At 45.2% G+C, this 24,123-nt stretch overlaps 1 protein-coding gene across 2 annotated transcripts in view; it reads right to left on the minus strand.

The window, feature by feature from the left end:
• Window positions 1–24,123, minus strand: part of TDRD1 (tudor domain containing 1) — a 1,654,170-nt gene that overhangs the window by 1,484,444 nt on the left and 145,603 nt on the right. The window contains exon 1 of one of the 2 annotated variants that reach the window (XM_085603292.1): window positions 21,360–21,451. The exons of the other annotated variant lie outside the window; for it this stretch is intronic. The gene's annotated coding sequence lies outside the window, so the exon portion shown is untranslated. Of the gene's footprint in view, window positions 1–21,359; window positions 21,452–24,123 lie in introns of those variants that run through there. 2 annotated transcript variants of the gene reach the window in all.

A 24,123-nucleotide genomic window follows, 5' to 3' on the forward strand; every position in this document is an offset into this window, starting at 1 on the left:
CAAGCACTTAATCTCCCCAAAAGATCGCTGGGTGGCCAGACACCGTACGAGGCCCTCTTTGGAATCAAAATGTACGTTCCAGCCCTTGACAGTACAGACATTGTGGTAACCACACCCTTTGTCATACATGATCCTTGACACCCAATCCAACGAACAGTTGAAAATGTCTGCCTCTGCGGAAATTAAGGAGAAAACAGAACCTTGCAGCTGGATTAAATAAATTGGGGATCTCATGCCAGAGAAGGTGGTGGTGAAGGAGTTTGGCCCATCATACCGATCCGGTCCCAGTCCTTAGAATACAAGGTACAAGAACTGTGATTTTGCCACCGCTTCCTGGTTCCAACGACAATCGTTTTGTCTCCATTGCTCACATCAAGTTACATCATGTGGCAGATTTTAAACATAGGGCACAAGGAGTCCTTGGTAGTTCCCCAACTCCTCTTCTTACCATATAGAAAATTCCTCTACAGATGTTGAGCATCACCAAAGTGGTTTCTCTCCAGCATGGAGGGGCGGAGGATGCACTACGGTCAATTCCTGTCAGCTGCCTCTAGGGGCAGACCACAAGCCCCAGTTCTTACTGCGGCAGGGAGTTGCAGGACACCGCCGGCTGTTTCCGCACCAGGAGGCACTTGTTTTAAAGCTTACCAGGGCAGCATGGGACGCCGCAGGACATGTGCACTGACCAAGAACGGGCCCGCCTGAGCCCGCACGAAGCTGGGCTGTGCCCTGTCCCTTTGTTCCACTGTAAGGACTAAGGTACTGTGTGTTTCGCTACTTTTTTCACATTTACGAATTTTGGCAGCATCCTTTATTCTTCAGCTGGCAGCCTTGCTTTCTTCCTGTGATTTGTGCTAGTGTTTCACGCTTCCACTGTCCCGTCCCCTGAGCCCAGTGTAACTTGCCGAGAGGGCCATCCAGTCTCTGGGAGTCTCTAAGAGATTTGATCCAAGACTGAGTCAGCATTTGTTGCACACCTTGAAAAATGGGCAAAAGGAAATCACCTGCTGTGGCCACAGGGGAAGCCACAGAAGGAGCTAATGCCAATACTATAGACTTGTTTCTAATCAGGGCAGCCAATGTTATTTCTAATGAGATAGCCCTGACTGAGAGGAGGCTATTATTAGAAGCAAACAAGATTAAGCAGGATTTGCTGTCAACAGACAATCCTGATATTGATAAGACTGCTAAAACTGCTCAACCTGGCACTGGCACTAGATCTTCACCTGCACTAGCACTTTATACAACGATCGCTTAAATGGCACCAACAGAAACGGCAACGATGGGTAGCCAACTGTAGAAGAGGACTTTGCCTCAGTTGGGCCTCCAACCAAAAGGAAAAAGACAGGGGAGAAGAGACCCGGTCCCAATTACAGAGCAAGTCTTCATTACATGCTAGCACAGATATGCAGCAATTGGTAGACACGTTACTTCCCAGGCTGGAACTCGTTTAAAATGTTGATAGCCCCCATAGGCTTATGATTGGAAGGCATTGAGGTGAAACTGGAGACTTTCTCTGTGAAAACACCCGGGCCATTAAACACTGGCATGAATTCTAGTATAAATCCTGCGGCGGTGGAGTGGGGTGGGGTGGGTTACCGGAACAGATGCACCAACACACATGGGCTTGATCTACACACGCCCCACGACTGACGCACATGGTAGTGCAAATGAGGCGATCCATCGAAACAAGACCCTGTCACAGAGGGTGACTGAAAGAGATTAAACTACCCGGGACTATAATATAATATCGGACACCTCTGCATAGAAGGTCGTGACAGCGCAGCATCTTTAACAGGGACTCAATTCACTCAACTGACTATAAATTCACCCCCAATGTCCACTGCAGGTATCCCGACTTCCTTAAAATTGCACCCGGAGTCAGCGCCCCTAGTGGCTATTCTAATAGGAGTTACCAATACCACTCAAGGCTCATAGGAATCCACAGTGGACCTTATACAGAAGGTCACTCATTGGTGTGACAGCAATATAGTAAATGGGCACCTTCTGTCCCCCCCATATTATCTTGACCAGAAGGATGAGCTGGGTGGGTCACAGGGTTAGGAAAAACACGGCAGGAGATTGTGTAGTAATTCAAGTAAGATATCCTGCTTATGCTAAAGCTTTTCTTGAGAGTTCATTTACTCAGACCGCTAAAACATAAACCAAGGTTGTTTTGCTGCAGTACTTCTATCCAATTAACATCTTCCGCCCCTTTTGCCCCCAGGCAGTCCACCTTAATGCAGCTTAGAACGGCTTAAAATGAGAATGGTAGGTTTGTACTGCCCCTATCCAATAGATTTGATCCCCTGCAATAACAGGTTGGCCTAGATGGTTGTGATTGACTACCTCTTGCTGGGGCTGAGCAGCAGGTTTCAAGTACTGCATCGCGGATTGGTAATGTTCTCATCTCTCCTTCAAAACGGACTTCCATTCTCCTAGATTCTTCTTGCCTGAAGATCTTGTCCTGGAATACAGCTGGTCTTATATCCAAAGGCGACGATGTTTCATGGCAGAGGATGGTAGTGTGTTGTCACATAATCGCACTACAGGAAACGTGGGACACTACTGATAATTTTTATCTGGATGGTTTCACTCCCTATTTCAAAAGTGCAATTCCATGTACAGCAGGTAGACCGAAGGGAGGCCTTGTTCTACTGGTCTCACTTAAACTCCCCTGCTCTATTAGAATTGTGGAGACGCACTCAGCTCATCTGCTAGAAATAGAAGCGTGGTTTGCTAACCGCCCCCCCTGCCAATAGTAACGTTTTTAACTCCTACTGAGGAAATTCAGTTACGCAGCACCTAATAGCAGTGGAGAGGTTCCTTGAAGAATATGGGGTGAGGCAAGATTCATACTATGAGATCATAATCTTAAGCAAATTTTAATGCGTTTCTATGCCATTTGGGCTGTATTGTGGGAAGGGGTCATATGGACGCAATACCTACAGTGGCCCAGTTTGAACATACAGAATCAGGCCATTTAATTGAGGAATTCCTGTCTGCAAATAATTTGTTCTGTTTAGAGCAGTTGGGCACGGATTCTCCAGTTACCACTGTTGCAGGCAGGGGTTCCACTAGTATTCTCGACTACATAATGGTCTCTGCTCCCCTAGCCCCAGCAATACAAAGGATGACTGTTCTCTGGACCACCCATAGCGACCATAACGCTCTAATGCTTGAATTGGTGTATTGCACCGAAGCCTGTAGAGGAGAGGGGAGGGGAGGGGAGGATTATTCCAAATTCTGAACTTAGTACAAAAGATCAAGAGCATATGTTAAAATGGTCAAAGTTGGTTCCAGAGACCTTTCTAGATAGCTTATATGCGGAGTGTGCTGATGAGATTTCACTCTGCATGGACCCGAGATCATAGGATAGAGTGGTTTTAGATGCATTCGATAAGATATCAAAATCTACATCCAATGGTCTTATGACTAAAACCAGGACTAAAGGCCAAAAGGGGTTAAGGTGGTTTGATGGCACTTGTACTATGGCGCACAGTATTTTAATTCACACCCTCAAGCAATGTCCGAGGGATGAGGCACTGGTTAGATCCGCTAGGAGGGCCTATAAATCTGCAATTCTAAATAGGAAGATCATCATTAGGGACCATGCCTGAGAGGCACTCGATGAGGCAAGTGTGCTGACAGAAAGTACAAAGTTCTGGGAAGTGGAATAGCCCCTTCTTCTCAGACACAGCAAATGCTAAAATAGATTGTACAATTACTGCTGAAAGACGGGGTCTACACTTTGAGGGGATGTTCAGTGGGGATAATGCAGGGGGAGCTGACATACAGTGGGACTATGGTAAAGAAAGTACCCCACTGCATTTTAATACCGAAGCGGTACTAAAAGCTATCCTGGCCACGGCCAGAGGTAAAGTGTCAGGCCCGGATGGGGTACCGGCGGATTTGTATAAAGCAGATTCACTAACCTGGGACAGGATTCTGACAACTGTTCATGTGATCTTCCCTCTTCCTGGTCAATGGCCACTATTATACCTATTTTTAAAAAGGGTTCGATGGACGACCCAGCATGCTATCAACCAATCTCCCTCTTGGACTCAGCTGCAAAAAATCATGGGGAAAGTGGTTCTGGATCGGATAACTACCTAGTTAGGTAAGTCAAATATTATCTCAAACTTACAGTTTGGCTTTGGACAGGGGGAAAGGGGCGTTAGATTAGTGTCTCAACTTACATTTGCTGGGGAGGGGGGGGGGGGGGGGGGAGTACACAATAGCAAAATAGGGATCTTTGCACGTAGCCTTTATGGAACTAACGTCGGCCGCGGCAATAGGTGCAAGTTACTGTCAATTCTTCTGGGTCTTGAGGTGGATCTAGTGGCCTTTCTACACTCTGCCCACAATACCACCAGGGCAGCAGTGAGATACAATGAGGATGGCTGTGTGTCTGCGTCATGGGCTGTTAAGAGAGGGGTCAGGCATGGGTGTATCCTGGCCCTAATATTGATTACACTCTCTATTAAGTTAGGGAACATCCTTTCGGCTACTAGCAGAAACATACCGAGAGCTGGCGCCAAATGAATACCCGTACTTCTGTATGCAGATAATGCGGTGCGGTTTGCTAGGACAGGTGTAGGACTACAAAAAGTTTAGACACTTTAATATATTTTATGAACACACTTGATATAGCAACTAATTTTACCAAATCACCTACCATGACAATTGGCACCAAGAAGGCAGCAAGATGCAAGTTCTTCTGCAGGGAGCTGAACTCACTAAAGTCTAATCTTTCCCCTACCTGGGTGTTCTGTTTGACGACAACGGGTCTTGGGTTGCCCAGAGAGCACACAAAAAGAATGTTTTGACAAGGGCAGTGGGTGCTACCATGGACTTTGCAAAAAGACTAGTAACAAAGCCCGTCCTTGCACTGTTAAAAGTCTATAGGGAAAAATGTATCCCAATGGCCTCTTATGGCTGCGACGTGTGGGGATATAAGGAAGTAAAGGATCTCCAGGTGGGGGAAAACAGATGTGTGTGCTCCTCGCTGTCCCCCACTGTATCCCTGGGCTCATGTTGCATGAGGACATTGGTATGGGATACATTTCTGATCATACTGCAGTTGCACCTTTAGTACGATGGATGAGAATTTGGTCCTCTCCAGTATCTACCATTAATCAACTTGTTATAGAGGACTGTATGGCTCTGGAGGGGGCTCTGCATATTCCTTGGATGGGGTACATAGCGGAGCAGATGAGGGGTCGAGGCTGCATGACCTGTATACAAACCCCAAATTGTTGCGATCTATTGATATCAGGAGGATCCAATCTCAGTTTCTTGCCAGGCGACAGGAAGATAGGGAGGGTGTGGAAATCAATAAAACTACGGTGAGAACTTACATTACACTCAGTCCCCGTACAAAAGTGCACCCTTACCTGTCTATTGTTAATAACGTCTATCACAGTTACCTGTTAACCAGATGTAGACTGAATCTCATCAATTGGCTAATAGCTTTTCCAAAGGGCTTCCTGAAGCCTGGGAACTCAAGGCCATGTCCATGTGATACATTTTCTGAACAGGACACTTTGCACTTTACTCTATTTTGTGAATTTTATCTCCCTCTGCGTAAAAAATATATTCTTTCGCTTTTGAACCCATGTCATTTTGTCCAGGCAAGGCCAGCATAACTATATCTGCAGGGGCTTCCCTCGCCTATGGTTTGCTTCAGGGTCACCAGCTACTTCTCCAGCACTGTAAGAACAAGGAGAAAAATGCCTTCTGTTTAGTTGACCTGTACCATCCTTGAAGAAATGCACCAGAAAGGCACCAGAATCCTTTTTATTGTCAGATACTATGAGCTGCATTTTCACAGTCTTTTGTTTTTACCAATGAGTTGTATATCTATTTTACCCTTTTAACATGGTTTTAGGGAAATCTATATATGTAAACTGTATTTGTTGTGTACATTTGGTATTCTACTGTTTTGTTTTTATTTTGTGCTTTTATTAGCTGAATAAAGAATTTGAGTCAAGTCAGTTATATGTTACAATAACACTTTCCTTGGTCTTTCTATTCCTGTGGATTGGATTTGTGACTGTTTTCTTCTTGCTGATTAATGGTCATTATCTTCAAGAACACGCTTCTATTAAACTGGTCGATGAGGTGTCGACACCTCACTCATCATCTCATAAGCTAAAAAGAGACTTGTCCCGCTTGAACATTTCAGCTGTTCTAGTAACTGATGGAATTGTTCGGGATAAAGTACATTAAGATATATTCGGTCCTACAGTTATTCTGCAGATACCTTATGTTGTTATGGTTTCTATGGATGATTTAATTGTACCTGGGTTACACTTTGATGATTGGGATGTAGAAACTGTAAACTCCATGCTCTCAGAGTTAAAAACTACACTGTTTTTGAAACGGAGTATCAGTACCTTAATTTGCTAAACACAGTGAAATGTTCTGTTACCATCCTTATGGACATCACTATTTGCACTGAGCACACTTTTTAATTACACACAATGGGAAACATTTCCCCACTTCCCTGCAAAGGAGCTTGAAAACACAGTAATAAATTCACATTATTTTGCAGGATATGATATTTCAGACCCAACTTAATAGCGTTTAGAATTTGTCACTACACCACCAAAGGAATATATGCTTCCGCAAACTAAGCTTATATACACAGATTAGTTTGTCACACAATTAGCTGTAAAAGGCATTTGATTATTGGAAGGATACGATAGACAGCAAATCGATTTGGGGTACTAAACCATGGCAAGTACAGGGGACAGAAATGTTTTTTCCGAGTCTTTTAATTCCAACACAAATTATTTTTCTGAATGAAAACAGTTCAGCAGACTCGGCCAAATTACGATGTTGGTGGAACCGTCACTGACAGGCCGTCAGTGGCGGTTCCACCAACATCCAGCATAGCGGTCCGACCGCCACATCACGATGCGGTCGGAGGGACTGGCCAGTGCCTCAGACAAGCTCAAGAAGCCCGTCGGAACGTCGGTCCAATCATAATCCCTACAATGGGGTCAGTGCCTGCGGAGGCACTGCCGTAGGGATTTCGATGTCCCTCTTTCCTCTGCATTTACATAACGCTCCAACCATCATGTGAAGGCAGACGGAATTGGACTTTGGGGGCCCCTAGCAGGGCACCCATCGCTCCTTGGACCTCCACAATGGGCCCGGGGGTTGAGCACCATGTCCCAGGCACCGCATGGTGCCTGGCACCTAGTGCATGGATGTTTGAAAACTGCCCTTTTCCACTGTGGTTTGTACTGTGGCCCGTTTCCAGGGCCAAAACACATGTCGCAAAGGAAAACAGCAGGTCGTAATGAGGACCTGTGTCTAGGATTAGCTAAAATGAAAGACATGAATGCACCAAATATTCCTTCCATTGTCTGCTTTGAAATTTGGCAAAATGTGACTTTTACACTGAAGAACAGCTCAATAGTACATTGCAGAACAGTACATTTAATTCTACACTTTGAGGTCCTCATGAGTGGTTATCCGGCCAGTAGAGACAAATTGCTGGTATGCTTGTTTTTTAATTCCACACCAGGTTTTGAAGCAAGTAGACCCGAACCCCGTCATTCCCACTCTCCGCATTCAGGCATTGTCACCATCTATTCAGTGGGGAAACTGTATCAAAAATGGTTGGAACATTCCACACTGTCTGCTGGAAAACATCTTTCTCTTCTGTCCTAAGACCTGAACCTATCTGACTTACTATTTGGTTCCAAGTCTTCATGCTCTAAAAGATTTATTTATGACACATATAATGCATTTACAATTTGAATAACATTGTGCCATCTGTTATTGATATCATGCAAAGTGACATGTCTACATAGTGTCATGGGTAAAGTCAGCTTAGATCTATCATGCAGTTTTGCTGGACATTTCAAACCCTTAAGAATGATCGTGTTACCTTAACTGGAGACAGCTATTCTTGCCTTTCAACCAGCCACAAAAGATTCATGGCTAAAAAAGATGCCACATACACCATGTTACAACTAGAGAAGTTAGAGAAGCAGAAACACCCTCCGCTGTTTGGTTAATACAAGGTGTAATATCTTTGCCAATTTCAAAATTCCAGTTCACAGCTTGCATGACGGTAAATATGAACCCCTAGGAGGTAGCTTTATTCATGAATTATGATCACTCCCATTTTCCTATCATCGCCAAGGAACCAATAAAGAAATCTTCCTTACTGGAAAGGAATGCAAATCTTCTGTCAGACATTCAATCGTTTGCAAACGTTCTCATTTAAGCCGCATGTAATGAGTCTGTAGCAAACCTTGCCTGTTATAAGGAATGCCAGCCTGTGCAATACTACCACTCATTACAGTTCTTTCAACTGGAATCTAATGTTAAGCAATCATGGTTGTTGTGGAATGAGCGTGGGGATACCATGCATTTTATCGGTCCCCCAAATAGTGACCAACTGTAATAACTTACTCTTCCCTCCCACTCAAAGGAGTAGGGATAGCTCTGTGGTGCCCTTCAATTCCAACTGTGAAGGCAGACTTAAAGACTTAAACAAGCTCAGCAGCTCAAAGCATTAGTGTTTCAAAACGATGTAGCGTTAACATCTGCTCAAGAAACTTCCGAATTAAAAATAGCAAGGAACTCCAGTGAAATACAGTCCTTGTTAAACACAAATGTCCCACTACATTTCCGTGAGTTAGTCCACCAAATATTTAATGCATCCAATACCGCCGGTGCAGATCACTTTCAAGTTATAGGGACTGGCTTAGTCAGTTCATTCCAAACACTCTTTGGATTAATACCAGCTTTTAATTATTCCCTATTTTCCAGTGTGTTCGGGGACATTCCTTTGGTGTTATTCCTCATTTGTGGCATTTTGGTTTAATTTTTGTTTCTTCGCTATGGATGTCCCATTTGCAAGCCCACTGGAACTACCACCACTCCACCTGTGCAGTGAGCACATGCTTCGATTCTTCTGAATCTTCCTGCTCCAGGAACTGGACTTTGACTGGTCATTATCATTCCGACCCATCTGGTTTATGAGCGTATAACCTGTGTTTCATTGCCTGCAATGCCACTTCCAATGGGCCGTGGATATTTGCCTAGCTTTGCGGATGCCGGTTCCTGTGGACATGAAGATGTTGAGTTCTTTAGTGACCGATTTTCGAGACGTTTTCCCATGGGCTTATGGCTTCTTCATAATGCGAGGTAGGAGACACTCTGTCCAGCCATGGATGCAGGTTACTCAGCTACTTCATCAGCATTGCCTAATACCGAGGATCATGTCTGTTCTATGAAGTTTGTGAACTGGGCTATTTGCGGAGTCATCGTCCGCAGAGATGGAGTCAATTCTGGATTCCTTAGCTTTTGAAGTTGCGCAAGACATAATGGGTGCCTACGGCTCACCTTAATTTGGATACGTTTTTGGAATTGTCACGTGAAGTTTTTTTTATGATTAGAATTTATTTTTGTATAACATGCTTTTTAGCACAGCATTGATTTTGCTTTGCTTGTGCTTTAAGTTCTTATTATCGAGTTAGTCACTACATTACTGTCCCGACCAAGGAAGCAGTGTAGTAAGTTACCTTTAGGGCCCACTTAGTTCTACCTTATTTTAGCCTGTTGTAGGCTGCTTTGCTTTGGACACGTTACAAAATAACACGTCTGTTTTTGTGCCACAACATTATTTTAGAAATACGCTTCACATGTTTTTATAATTCAGTACTTCTTCCTGGGATTCAGTCTGAACATTTTGCGCAAGGTCCGACATCATGCTCTGTTTTTCCACGATCGGTCAGCAACATATTCTAAATTTTAAGCACAACAGAGACTCAGCTGCTCTTTTCCAACATGGCACTTCTTATCCTATAAACTGACACATGCCTTTTGAAAACAGAGAGTAGAATTTTTAGCATAGGGAAAGGTCCTGGAACGGGTCCACTAGCTTTGCGCAATCTGAGATGCAGACCTGCTAATAATAAATGCGAGGTATGGGGTCCGGTGCTAATTCCAGAGATTACGTATAGTGAGGGTAGGCTTACGCAGATAAATATTTAGCCATGTGGCTTTTTATTGTATATAGTTTGCTGGTAATGCGGATTACTTTGTTCAGTTGTATGTGTTTTCTAATTACAGCACAGTTGCTTTATAATGGAGCACGATAGTTCCAATAAATATTGTAAACTTTTCTTGTGTCTCTCTTTAATTATGGGCATGCATGACTGAGAAAAAGAAAGGTGATTATCTGTTTCCACAGTTCCCTTGGGGACTAGAGTGTTGTGTTCTAAGTTGCCAATTTACCTATTAATCTGGGAAGGTTAGGACAGCAGGTAAGACTATGTATGAGCTAGTCAGATTTGGGCCCATTGGTACTGATGTGGTTGGTGACTGTCTGTACATACTGACGTCCAGTGATCGCAGGCATAGTTCTGTTCCCAAACAGAATCCCTACAACACTTGAGGGATCTACACACATGACCCCTTGCAGGATGCAGAATTTTACCTGCTTTTCAAAGAAATATAATTTTCTAACATTTTAATCCAGTTTCACCACAACCTGCAAGTAGCTTGAACTATATATATTAGGAAAAATGGGCTACCTCTTAGAAAAATGCACAAAGTGTGGTAAAATAAAAAATACTTTTTTTTCATACAACTGTGCTTTTTCCCGAACGCTAGGAAGATGGTAGTTCAATAACAGCAAACTTTTTGTTGATGCCATTTTTAGGGGGGGAAAATACAGACACTTTCTTGTGCAGCACATTTTCCCCAATTTAAAACCAAAAATGAATAAATTAGCTATATTTTGGCTATTTTCTTTGGATCCCTCGAGGGAGACCATTAGAATCCCCATGATGTTGGGGGGGAAAGAAAAGCAAATTTGGTGTGGATACCGGTAGGAAAGTAGGATCTGCTTTTATGGTTACTACCACTTTTTGACTGGTGCTATGCTGTTTCGGACTAATTTGACTGGGATCCTGCTAATCAGGACCAGTCTCTGTGCTTTCTCCCCTAAATTGGTTTGGTAAGTATTAAGGTACATCCCAGATTGAGCCCTGGTGTAACTTCATCAGTCACTAGTTTATGGTACTAAGCTACCCAGGGCATAGGTACACCAGGGATCCCCTATGGGCTGAAGTCTACGTTACGCCACCCATGGGAGACCACCTAAACTATAACTAGAGGCCAACCATTGCAGCCTGTGTAAGCTGGTACTAGCAACACTTACGAAAGATATAGGTTTCCCGAAGGTCACTGCACTTATAACCTACAAGTCACCCCTAAAGCAGGCCTTTCAATGCTGAACACAGGGTGCTTGGTTCTAAGTGTGAGGGTTCCGTGCATGAGTCCAACACCCCTACAACCTTCGGAGTCTATTCTCCTGGGTTGTAAGTTCATCAGCCATTACGATAGGTAGAGTGGCCATGCGTCATTCTGCGATGACCATCTCTAAACTAGCTGTAACGAACCCTGTCATGTTTAGTATCAAACATGTTGGAATCATACCACCACACCGTAAATGGTGTGGGTGGTATGATTCCATGCACTGTAAGGCGCCTTTGGGAGGCCATTGGTGCTCCCGGTACCAGTCTTCCCGACCTGGACTGCAAGCTAGGGCTGATGCCGGCCAGAGACACGATTCTGCCCTCCTGCTGCTGAGCCAAACTCGAACAGGGGAAGGCAGAATAGGTATCCCGTCACAGGGAGGAGTGACCACCTCCCAGACAGGGTTTAGTGTATTGGTGCAGGTTGGGGGCGCTCGCCAGCGCCATAGTCTGCGTGCAGGGCACATTTGGTGCCCTCCATGCACAGTCCAGTTCAAACCAGTTCAGTGAGCCATTGGCACCTGCTCTGGTGTGAAACTGGGCAAAGGACGGGGGGAGTATCCTCCCCCTTGTCCAGCCCCTCCTTAGGGAGGGACCCCTGAATTCTCCCAACCCTTTCCTTAGGGTATTTAGGGCTTACCTGTGGGTGGGTCCCTAGATTTGTCATGGGACAAGATTCATTTCGATATATCACTTCTTCGACCGTCTGGGCACACAGGACTTCGCTCTGGGCATCAAGGCTGCAACAAGGAAGACTCCTGCTTCTCCTGATCACATCACCCTGCTCATCTGCTGCAACGTCCATTCCTGTGCTCCATACAGGAACCTTCCAAGGCCTGTGGGCATCCAAGACACCTGAAGGAATCTCCCTTGAAAAGAAGGAGTCACTTCCCTGTATCTGCTGGCACCGCAACTAAGCTGACTGGTCTGCTGATCTTGGGCTCCCATGGACTCCGGAAAGCCCAGCAACACAGGCGGTAGTTCTTCACTTCCCTCGAGGCTTGCTCTGTCCTCTCACCAAGTTTGAGGCCAGTATCCCTTATTGGAGCCGCAGGAACCAAACCCCTGTGCACTGCATTGACTTGCAGACGCAAAGGCTTGTCGGCTTCCTTCCAGCAAGATCTTCGGGCTCCAAGTATCCGCCACCTCAAGCATCTCCAGTGACCAAGATCCTCATCCGCACCACAACTCTTGCATCGTGGGCTTGCATCCTTTGTGAGCTGCTCGAGGTCCTCTCGCGACTCCAGCGCCTCCGTCCTGTGGGCCCTCTTGAGGGTCAACTTTGAATTCCACAGGCTCCCCTCATTGCTCGGGGCCTGGCCTGACCCCCCTGCTTGTGGCGAGGCTCTTGGACCTTACTGGTCCCAACTTTGCACCTTCTTCAACTTCGACGTTAGTTGCAGTTGCCAAGGCTTGTTGTGCTCCCGCCGGACACCGACCCCTTAACTCTCTATATCCGACGTGGGAAAAGCTCATGCCCGGCTCGTGGTCTTCCACAGCATCGCCTGGTCAACACAGCTGTAGCTCTAAGGTCACCATCATCTCTCCTACAACACTTGACATCGGTGGGCAATCATCTTCCGTGCCTCCTGGTCACTCCTGAGAGGAGTAGACTCTGTCCCCTTTAATTGCAGGTTCTTCACATCTTGAATCCACCTTTTGGGTTCCTCCGGACACATTCACATTCTCCAGCAGCGGCATCTTCCTAAAGTCCTCCATTGAGTTGGACGGCGGTTTCTGATGCCACTTCATCTATGCACCCGGCTTCCCTGGTGCAAGTATCCTCATTCCTAAGGTATCTACAGGTGGGGTGGCTCTCCAACCTTCTCTCTTCCACGCAGTTTCTATAGGGTCCACTGGGAAGGGTCCTTCTTTAAAATTGCAACCACGACTTACCCATTCACTTGCATTGAACTTGCGGTCATGTTCCCACTCTGTACAAGACCTCTGTGGGACTCCTGGTTACTTACCTCGGGTGGTTCCTTGGGTCCCCGGCACTTCTACATCATCTGTGTATAGACTTGCCTCGAGTCATGGTTTGCATACCACCATTTTAGTATATGGATTGGTCTCCCCCTAGCAACCACTCTGTATTGTGTGCTAAATACCCATTGCTAGGGAAACTTATTCTGTGCATTGTGTTAATCTCCGGCTAGGAGATATTGGAATAGGTTAGTGAATATATTATAATAAATACATATTTTTATAAATATACTGCGTGGTTCTTTTTCACTTAATGAATGAGTTACTTACCTTCGGTAACGATATACCTGGTAGAGACACTGTCTAGCCTCAGATTCCTTAACTTAAGACTATCCCCAGGCGTCAGACTGGATCCGGAGAATCTTCAGCAGTACCTCTGCGCGCCGGGGGACGGCATCGCATGGTTCCGTCCTGACATCGTCCATGGATATGACGTCAATGGAGCCATATAAGTCCCTCCCAGCGCGCTGACGTCAGTTTTCTACTGTGAAGCTTTTGCGCGCCACAACACTGTGCCACTACCCAAACCGTGAGTGTGTGGGAACAGTGTGCTAAAAAAGATAAAAAAAAATTGAAACAACGACAAGAAATCATAGAATGATGAGAAACATCACCATGTATATCAATGAAAGTGTACTTTATACTGTATTGCACTGAAGGGGGGAGAGCAGAGCACTCACCACTAGAAACAGCGTCGCAGAAGCGAAGAGCCATGCCCTCCTATGAGGCAAAGCGACATTAGAGATGAATGACAAAACAAACGATAGGCAGCCTGCAATCACAGAATGTAACTGGAACGGGCGACAGAACTGGAACAACATGACTCATGGTAATTGACCACAGTTCTGCAACAACAGAGAATGTACAATCTTGGGCGTGGCCTGTATGGGCAACATGGCGGACATGTGGTGAGGCCGCTCCGCTGATAATCCCCGTTATCCAATTTACTTCTCCGTATTCATCAGGCATCCGTAACGGAAAGGCTCAACGGAATACAGGGCGAACCCTCCGGACATTGCAAGGGCAACGGTTTTGCTAACCCGCTCGCTGTACGTGAACCAGAGGCGGGTGCAGGGACTCGGCCAGGCGCGACTCAGGGTCCGTGGGAGCGATACGTTGCGGTTTGGCTGTTCCGCATGAGAAAGCAAGTGAGGGGGCCCTTCGCCATCTTCCCCCTGTGGCAGATCTGAAATGGGGCTGGAACGGAACAACTGAAAGCCGGAGGTCAAGGTGGGTGGCGCTACCGCTGGGAGGTTCAGCTAAAGACACGAGAGCGGCATGTGCCTGGGCCTACTGGTGCGCCCACTGTTGCGATATTGAAAGAGCTGCCGGCTCTGTAGGAGCTGCAGAGGGAGAGGGGTCCTCACCTGGACTGTCTACTGGCTAAGGACATCCACAAAGCTGTACTGACTGGGCAGCGTAGGCCGGGTCCGCTCTGATCGTGGCCGCCTCTTGGACCAGATGAGAGGCGCACCTCTACAGGAGTCGTAAACATTCTGTGGCCCACGTGAGGGAAGACGCTGTAGCGAGACTGTTGGGCCTTGTTGCGACTATTCAACATAGGATCAGGGAGACCGGAGGAAGATTAAAGCGGGGACCGCAGCTACGACATGGATTTGAGTTGAGCAGAGGTGAGTGCTGCCGCTGTGGGTTTAACTGTGACAGAACGGTTACTGCGCAGACCGGGAGACTAAAGCGGAGACCTCCTGAGGTCTCTGCTGTGATATGCTGATGGCATAGGGACAATAGAGAAAGAGCGGATGAGCGGAGGGGAGGTCCCCAGGAGGAGAGTGAGGGCAACATCTAGATTTAATTAAGGGAACATTTGGAAGGCTTGCCCAGGCAGAAGGGAGGAAGACCTGTCACAAACGTGGTCTGACTAAAGGAGCCACTAGAAGCTGCAAATAAAGCCTATCTGCCGATCTGTGGGAAACACAGAAGTCTGCACACAGACCATGAATAAAAGCCCCTATGCCCAAGGACGCAGTCGAAAGACGGAAATAGCAGCTGTGACCTGGGGAAAATGTGGGGATCACACAGACACATGTGAGGAGCAAACGTCGAGGGGCTAGGGTGACAACTTAATAGTCAAAGCATTGGTGGGAGAAACAGGTCATTACCCGATACTACAGACCCAGTGGCGGCACATTCCACATCTGTGAACAGCAAGATCGACGCTTGGAGCTGCGGTAGCGGAGTGGGGTCACTGTTGATGAGGTTTGAGGCAGTTGGAATATACTAGAAACTCCTGCTGAACAGATGGGCCGAACCAAAGAAGCTGGATCAAGGGCCTCTTTGCAACACACAGGGTCGGTAGACATGGACCCAGTACATTCATATACTCAACAGGACCCCTCACAAGATCGGTTGGATGCGATCTTGGCAGCGATAAGAGTGCTCTAGAGAGTCAGTGGAATCTAAAATTGATAAAGTTGCATTAGATCTCAATTTTGTTACATGCAGATCATCGAAAACTAACGGACAGAGTTACCACTCTTGAGAAGGATATCACAAAGCTGAAACCAGCCATGGAGTTCTTTGAAAAACAACAAAATGTTCATGAAGCCAGGATAAGACAGCTAGAGGCTCGAGGGGAGGACGCAGAAGGCCGCTCAAGAAGAAATAATGTCTGTCTGATCGGGCTGCAGCCCAGGGAGCGGAAATCAGTGGCCTTTCTGGAACGCTGACTCAAAGACATAATATCCCCTGATGCATTCTCTCCTTCTTCACCATAGAACGAGCGCATTCTGGGCCGCAGACCGGCGCCTGGCAGTGGGGCGCGCCCCCTAATATTCAAGTTGCTACACTTCAAAGACCAGGATATGATCCTATGGGAGACCAGGAAGATGCCGGAGATTAAATATGAAAATGTGAAAGTCCTTTTTTTCCTGGATTATACACTGAAAGTTCAACGTCAAAAAGGATCCTTCTTCCATGTTAAGCAGAAACTCAGACAACTTGACATTACATATTCATTGTGTTATCCTGCCAGGCTTTGGGTGGTTTCGGACGGGAAATCAAGGTTCTTTGAAACGCCCCAAGACGCATGGGAGTGTCTGGAGGAAACGGTCCGGTTTGCGGGGCCCAGGCCTTCAAGTCCCCAGGAGTCGAGAGCAAGGAGAAAGATGGCATGGTGGATCATCGCCATGGATACGGGTGGCAACACAGGGCCACGTCGGTGATGCCAGACTTGGAACTGATCAGACAGGAACAACAGGCTGCGGTCCAAGTAGCAGAGAGACTTGCAGAGACCGCTGAGATCAACAGCAAAGGAGGGACCCCAGCTCACACATCGGAGGACGAAGACACGTTGGCAACAGGCTTGTCAGATGACATGTCTTCGGATGCCAGATGTGATGCCTCAGGCTGCTGATGGTATTGTATAATTGCTGTGTCTATGGCGCGGCCACCTTGAACAATGAGAGGCGGAACTGTATCCTCGAGACATCTGGAATACTCGCGCACGGCATTGCCTAGTGTAAAGTAGGAACAATATGATCGTATGGGCATATTGAACTTTAAACACTGCGGGAGGGATGCTCTTGCGGGATTGTATAGCTAGAAGCTTGGATTGGAGCCAATTGGGGATTTCTAGGTGGCAGATTTCCACGCACCCTTATACCTTTCCTTCTTTAAGGTAACCAGTTCACTTGTACTGACAAGTTGTTTTCTTGTCCGGCATTTGGGTAGTACCTCTAGTTCTGTGAGGACCGCTCTAATGATGTTTTATATTATAGTATTTGGATATATTTTTTTTTCCTCTTCTAGTTGTAATATTGGATTCTTACATGGGAGGGCTGAGTGATGTAGCACTGTTTTGTCAAATTACATCTGTAATTACACACATGGGCCAGGTTGTACTAAACGTTTACACCAGACATGGTAATGGCTGATCACACTATGCTCACATGGAATGTGCTGGGTCTCCATACAGCATCTCGCAGATATGCGGTCTATTCCTACATTAAACAACATAATATACGCATTGCCCTACTGCAGGAAACTCACTTGAACAAGGTCGAAGTGACCCAGCTGCAAAGAAAATGGAGGGGAAGTGTATATGCCGCTGATTACTCCTTGTTGGCATGTGGGGTAATTGTGTGGATCCGCCCGGGTACACCATTTACGGTGGAGATGACCTTGGTATACAAAGACAGCAGATACGTCTTTTTGAAGGGCAGGTTAGATGGGCGCTCTGTGCAACGAGGCAATGTGTATGCCCCCAACATTCACCAAGAGCCTTTCTTCAGGTCGCTCTCCTTGGAACTGTCAAGGTGGTGCGATAGATATCTCATGGATGACTGGAGGAGATTTTAATGGTGTCTTAGACATTAAACGGGATAGATCCTTCCGCCCTCTTCGGTGTGCAGCCGCTTCCGCAAATTCGGCGGTGTTGGGAGGAGTGGTGGGACTTGGTGGACATCTGGAGACATCGGACTCCTGACGGGAGAATATATTCATTTTACTCAGCACCTCATACCTTACACATGCACCTAGACAGGTTTTTATATTCATTCCCTTTACTTCTTTATGTGTCGGGATCGGACTATTGGGGTCGTACGCACTCTGAACATTATAACCCACACTTCGTCACAATAGCATGGGAAGGCAGAACGCCAGCTATCCCCACATGGCGATTGCAACAGGCGATGTTAGAAGATCCCTTTTTTGGGGAATCCATTGGGAAGGTCATTGATGATTATTTTACTATCAATGCAGAGTCTGCCTCGTCCACCACGATTGAGTAGGATGCCATGAAGTCTACTATACGGGGAAAGTGCCTGGGAATAGGAGGCAGCCTTAAGAAGCAGATAGAATTATATCTATTGGCACTTGAAAAGAAATTATTGACATTAGAATCCCAGGTGGCGATGGGCACACCAGACTAAACCTGGCTCTCGGGAGCACTTAAGAAGCCTACGGAGCTTCTTCAACGTCAGGTGTGTCAGAATTTCACAATCTATTCAACATCGGTGCACACTAAAGCAGACAGGTCTGGACCTTTATTGGCTTCGCTGATTAAACAAGATAATGTTAGGTGGCACATCAGATCACCGGACGGTAACTCTAAATACACACAACATGAAATTCATAGTGCACTGACCACACACTTTACAAGATTATACACATCGATCTTGGCCGCCCCCGAAGCAGAAATAGTTTCTTTTCTAGATGGGCTCCCGTTTCCCACCATTACGGCTGAACAACGCAAGGAGTTGGAGATGTCCATCTCACGGGAGAGGAGTTGGCCTAATGGCTAAAGCACTTGACCTCGGACCTGGGGTAACTGGGTTCGAGGCTCGGTAATGACGCTGAACATCCTGTGATTCTGGGCAAATCACTTAGTCTCCCCGTGCCTAACGAAAAATGAATGTATGTCCTCATGTAACGTAACTGGTGCTATGTAAAGCGCTCTGATACCCGATTGAATTCGGGTCAAGTTTGCCCTATATAAAACTCTGCAAAAAAAAAAAATAAGGGGTACAATGCGTGCCCTGCCTGCTGGAAAAGTCCCTGGTCCTGATGGGTTTTCACATAAATTTTATAAAGTATTTGCTGATTTGTTAAGTTCCCACCTTTTGAAAGTATATACTGAAGCTTTGGAGGGTGCTCCTCTCCCGTCCTCTCTGACGGAAGCGACACTGATTACGCTCCTAAAACCAGACAGCGACCCTACGCGACAGGCGCCTATTGTCCACTGGCGTTTTTGCAGGCCGATTGGCATTCTTCACCCCACATCTGGTTTATTCAGATCAAAATAGTTTTGTTCTGGCTCGTAACACAACTTTAAACATTCGTAGGCTCTTCAGGGTGCTGCGTAGTGCGGCAGCGACATAACCTGTAGCCTGCTGCATGGTCCTCGACCTCGAGAAGGCCTTTGATATGGTGGAGTGGTCTTACATGTTTGAAGTAATACGGCATTACGGATTTGGGCCATATTTTCTTAACCTCATTAAACTACTGTACGGAGCTTCTACGGTACTCGTGCGCCTTGGAACTTTTTTCTTGAGACCTATACCGATAGAGAGAGGGACCAGACAAGGGTGCCCCCTCTCCCCATTGATATTTTCCCTGGTTATGGAGACTTTGGCTATGGCACTACGCTAAAAACCTGAGCACTGGGGTACACCACTTGGGGAGGAAATACATGCAGTATCTCTTTATGCAGATGATATCCTGCTCTATATTAGGAATCTGCAGGCAATCCCCTCAGTTATACCGAACATACTCAAGCAGTTCGCCTCGGTGCCGGGATTGGGTGTTAATTGGGGAAAGCCTTGCTTGTACCCCTTCAATCCCTATGCAGACGACCCCCGTTTGGTTGTATGCGGCGCGCTCGTGGTCTGGAAACCGGTTGTGTTCCGTTATCTGGGAATCAGGATTCATCGCACCGATCGGGACCTACTAGATGGGAACCTAACCAGGGCAATCACGGCTCTGCGCTCCCAGATAGAATTTTGGAAGACACTCGACCTTTCAGTTGCAGGTAGAATGGCATTGATTAAAATGGTGATGCTGCTCAGATTATTGTATTATTTCGCTAATCTTCCGGTGTATCTACCAGCGTCGCTCTTTCGGCCACTAGAGGGCAGGTGAGAGACCTCATATGGAACAATACGCACTTCAGGGTGGCTTTGGCTAAATTGTACTTACCAAGTGCACGGGGAGGATTGGCACTACCCAATTTAGAACATTATTACCTGGTGTCCCAGATACAAAGGATTGCAAAATGGGTAGCTGAATTACAAGTTATGGATACGGCAGAAGGTAATCTTCTGTATACTCTGGAGAAACTCCTTTTTATCTTTCACCCATGCACCAAAGGGCATGCCTCTCTCCCCCTGCTGGTGCAGGTGGCTCAGAAATGCTTCTGCAGAGCTTACGTCTTACAAAGCACGTTATTCCCTATGCACTCATGCTTCCTTTGCTGGGGATGCCGAGAGATGGGGGTAGGGATTCGAGAGATGGGGGTAGGGTTCGAACAGTGGACCTCGTGGACTGGCAGGGTGCAGACATATGCACATTAGGAGATCTTTCCGCAGGAGGTATGTTGCAGCCCTTTCTTCCCTTGACCAATGAAGAGGGTATCCAACCTGGGCAGAGTCACGCTGCCTGGGTGGCATGGGTTGGTGCCCAGAGGTGGGTCCCTTGCTCACTTTGCCACAGGATTCAAGCTAGCCTGGCTGATGAGCTGTTAGCCCGAAACCGGTCACAGGAATCTTGTTTCCTGGACATGGCTTGGCAGTTCGGGCTGGACTATTCCCATGAGGCACAGGGTCCAGACTTATTTGCATATAGCTGTGTCTGAACTGGGGTGGAGAAGTGAGCTAAAGAACGATGATGGATTCAAACCAGATCTGTGAATGGGAGTAAGTGTCTGAAAAGTTTCAGCGCTCCGTCCATCATCTCCTTGTGTCGGCATCGCTGGGGCGACATTGGGGTAGTATATCACGACTTTCAGACGCATCTCTTGATACAGTACATACATGTGATGGGTAAAGGGAGGCACCTTACAAAATGGATACACAGTTTATCCTGAGCACCACTCATATATATATATATATATATATATATATATATATATCACAGTCCAATCCGTCCTTGTTCCAACTGCTTTGTTTTTATTCCATCAATGTTTTTAAACGTCTTCTCCAGATGCACTTCTATCCACACCTTCTCCAAATGCACATATAGCCAACACGTGTTTCGTCAGGTAGGATGCGTTTGCATCTCTGACTTCATCAGGGCTATAAATAAACCAATAACATTTGTCTTGGTTATATAGAACTTACTTACTGTATGTATCCTGCACCATAACACCCATGTGCTCATTGTACATCTGTTATTGCATAGTTAGAGACAATTCCACCACAGGTGGACACAATAGCTATTAATATGATGTGCTAAATTTTATCACAAATGAATACATCATAACATTATACTTTCCTTATTTCTTACTTCTATATAAAAGTGATCAAACTATACTCTATGATCACACCCATTATAAGATCCACCAACTAACCCGTGCTCAGCAACGTTTAGACTAAAACATCCATTTGTTTTTCATTGTTCAGGAAGAGAGCTCACCTTAACCACGTTTTTCCGTTATAAAAGCACAACACTTGTCGGAAAGTAGGCTGCAATCTACCATCTCCCAACTACTTATCAGCGAATATATATAGATCAAAAATCCATTTCTCAGACCTGAAAGTAAAATAAATAGAGAATCTCTCTGACCATTACATATCCTTATAAGCTATAACTGTATCGAAGAGAATTCCACCCATATTAAACTACCTATGAAAGCCCAAGGAGTACATTGTTAAACTATTATTTGCCCAAAAACAATATCCTTACTAACTGTTCTTAAATATAAGCAATCATATACCTAGACCAGTACTATCGATCTCTTACGTCAATTTCCAAATTCACACAATACTATTGTGATAGGCAATATATCCAGAGCAAATAATGTCCCAAGCGCTCCCATTACACGTGATTTACACGTTTTTACATAGGGCATTAAACCTTGTCCAGCTCTTAATTACGCGCACACGAGTTATCTTGATCGCGCTTCCACAACAATTTTGTCTCATATCTTCATCTCCTATTACAACTTCGAGACTATCTTATCTCATCTCTCTGCCAATATGTACATCAGATCTTGTTTACACTCCAAATGCAGGAATCCGTGTACTTACTATGAAGAGCAGAGAGTACTCCAAACTCGTCAACCGGCGTTTCGCACGGGCGCCATCATAAGTCTCTCACATTTATACCCGTCTCGATTACCGGGATAACGCCAAAGTATTCGTCCTGCTACATCTAATCTCCTATATTTACAAAATGAATCGTGTTAGCTTTCCATATATTTATTATTTGGTTTACATACTCCTATTGTCATTTAGTTCGCTTTATTGAATTTCACCAAACTTCAATGACTTACATAAGATGGTCGCCACTGACTTCACTATCAAAGCCGAGTTCTATTTCACTGTCGTAAATTGAAAAAACGTTATCCCTATCTCGGACCTGCACAAATTGCAAATATTCCAAGCTTATCTCCCCTCTCTTAAATCCAGAGCCAATTTGTAGATATCGCTAAAATAAGTGTCTTCTTTCGGAAAATAGCGATATTCTTAAGTCGTATGTAATTACGACAAAAATAGAAGAAAGTTTTGGACAAATTGTAATACATCAATCTCGTACTCGTCACTGCAGACTCAAACCGAAAGGTATTTTATAACACAACCCGTAACACGCTATATTACAATATATATATATATATATATATATATATATATATATATATATATATATACACTGAAAAAACCATAGGTTTCACACATGTTATAGTTAGCAGGACATTTCACTCGTGAAAAACCAATGAAATTCCCCCGTTATAGTTAGTGCAGGCAACTATAACTCACGCGACCGCAATCCTCTGCTGATGACGTCAGATATTACATCACTGTATTTAGACACTTATTTACCCATGTCTTCTTCCATTAATTTTTAGCTATACATATATTACAAATATTTTTTTTTTCAGAAAAACACATATGTCATCAGTGATGTAATATCTGACGTCATCAGCAGAGGATTGCGGTCGCGTGAGTTATAGTTGCCTGCACTAACTATAACGGGGGAATTTCATTGGTTTTTCACGAGTGAAATGTCCTGCTAACTATAACGTGTGAAACCTATGGTTTTTTCAGTGAATTTCAAAGGTTTTTTAAATGCAAATTTTTTTGGGAGATCCTATGTATAAAATAATATATGTACTATATCCTGCATTATGGAATGGTTAATTTTTTAAAAATTAATGTTTACATACAGTTGTACATCACAGTTATCTTCTACAACCCTTGAAACCTTTTTTTTTTTTATTTTATGGATTTTTTTGCCGTGCGCGCACGGTACGCGTAGTCGCGGAATCGTTACGCGAAATTCGCGGAATTTTCCCGTTTACGCCTTGCGCGTACGCTGCGCGCATTCCGTGATTTTTCGAAAAAAAATTACAATTTATTTTTGCCCTTGGGGGTCCTTCTGGGACTGTCCACCCTGCCCCCTTTTCACGTATATATATAACAAAGTGAATCGCAAGGAGAACTTGACAAAAGCGGAAAAGGAGGCTTTGGATAAATTAGCAAATAAGGAAATCGAAATCAAAATGGCGGACAAAGGGGGCAATGTGGTAATATGGGACCGTCAACTATACATCTCTGAGGCACTACGCCAGTTGCAAAATGAAAGATATTATGAGAAATTAAGCGTAACCCCCACCATGTCATACCAGTTGGAAATGGAAAGCAATTTAAATTTGTGGACAGCAAAACACTTGATAGATGAAGAAGAACGGAAATATCTATCTGTGGATTTCCCCAAACTTGCGACAATGTATTTTCTCCCGAAGATACACAAAGACTGTAAGACACCACCAGGCAGACCAATTTTATCAGCAAAAGGATCCCTTTTTGAACCCATGGCTAATTACATCGACCATTTTTTAATCCCACATGTAGTGAAATTAGAGTCTTACATCCGAGACACTACTGATCTCTTAAACAATCTGCGTGATGTAACCTGGCAAAACAATTTTCTGTTAATAACAATGGACGTAATTGTGTTGTACACAAACATTGACAATGACTTAGGTTTGAAAGCCATTAAATTCTTCTTACAAGAAAGAAACATCCATTTTAAAGATCATAACGATATGCTATGTGACATGATTCTGTCCTGCCTCACTTGCAACATCTTTCTCTTTGGAGATGACCTTTATCGTCAAAAGAATGGGGCAGCTATGGGTTTTTCTTTTAGCCCAAGCTATGCTTGCCTAGTAATGGGC

The sequence above is a fragment of the Triturus cristatus genome, chromosome 1_2 (assembly GCF_964204655.1).
Source record: "Triturus cristatus chromosome 1_2, aTriCri1.1, whole genome shotgun sequence".
NCBI classification, from domain to species: Eukaryota; Metazoa; Chordata; class Amphibia; order Caudata; family Salamandridae; genus Triturus; species Triturus cristatus.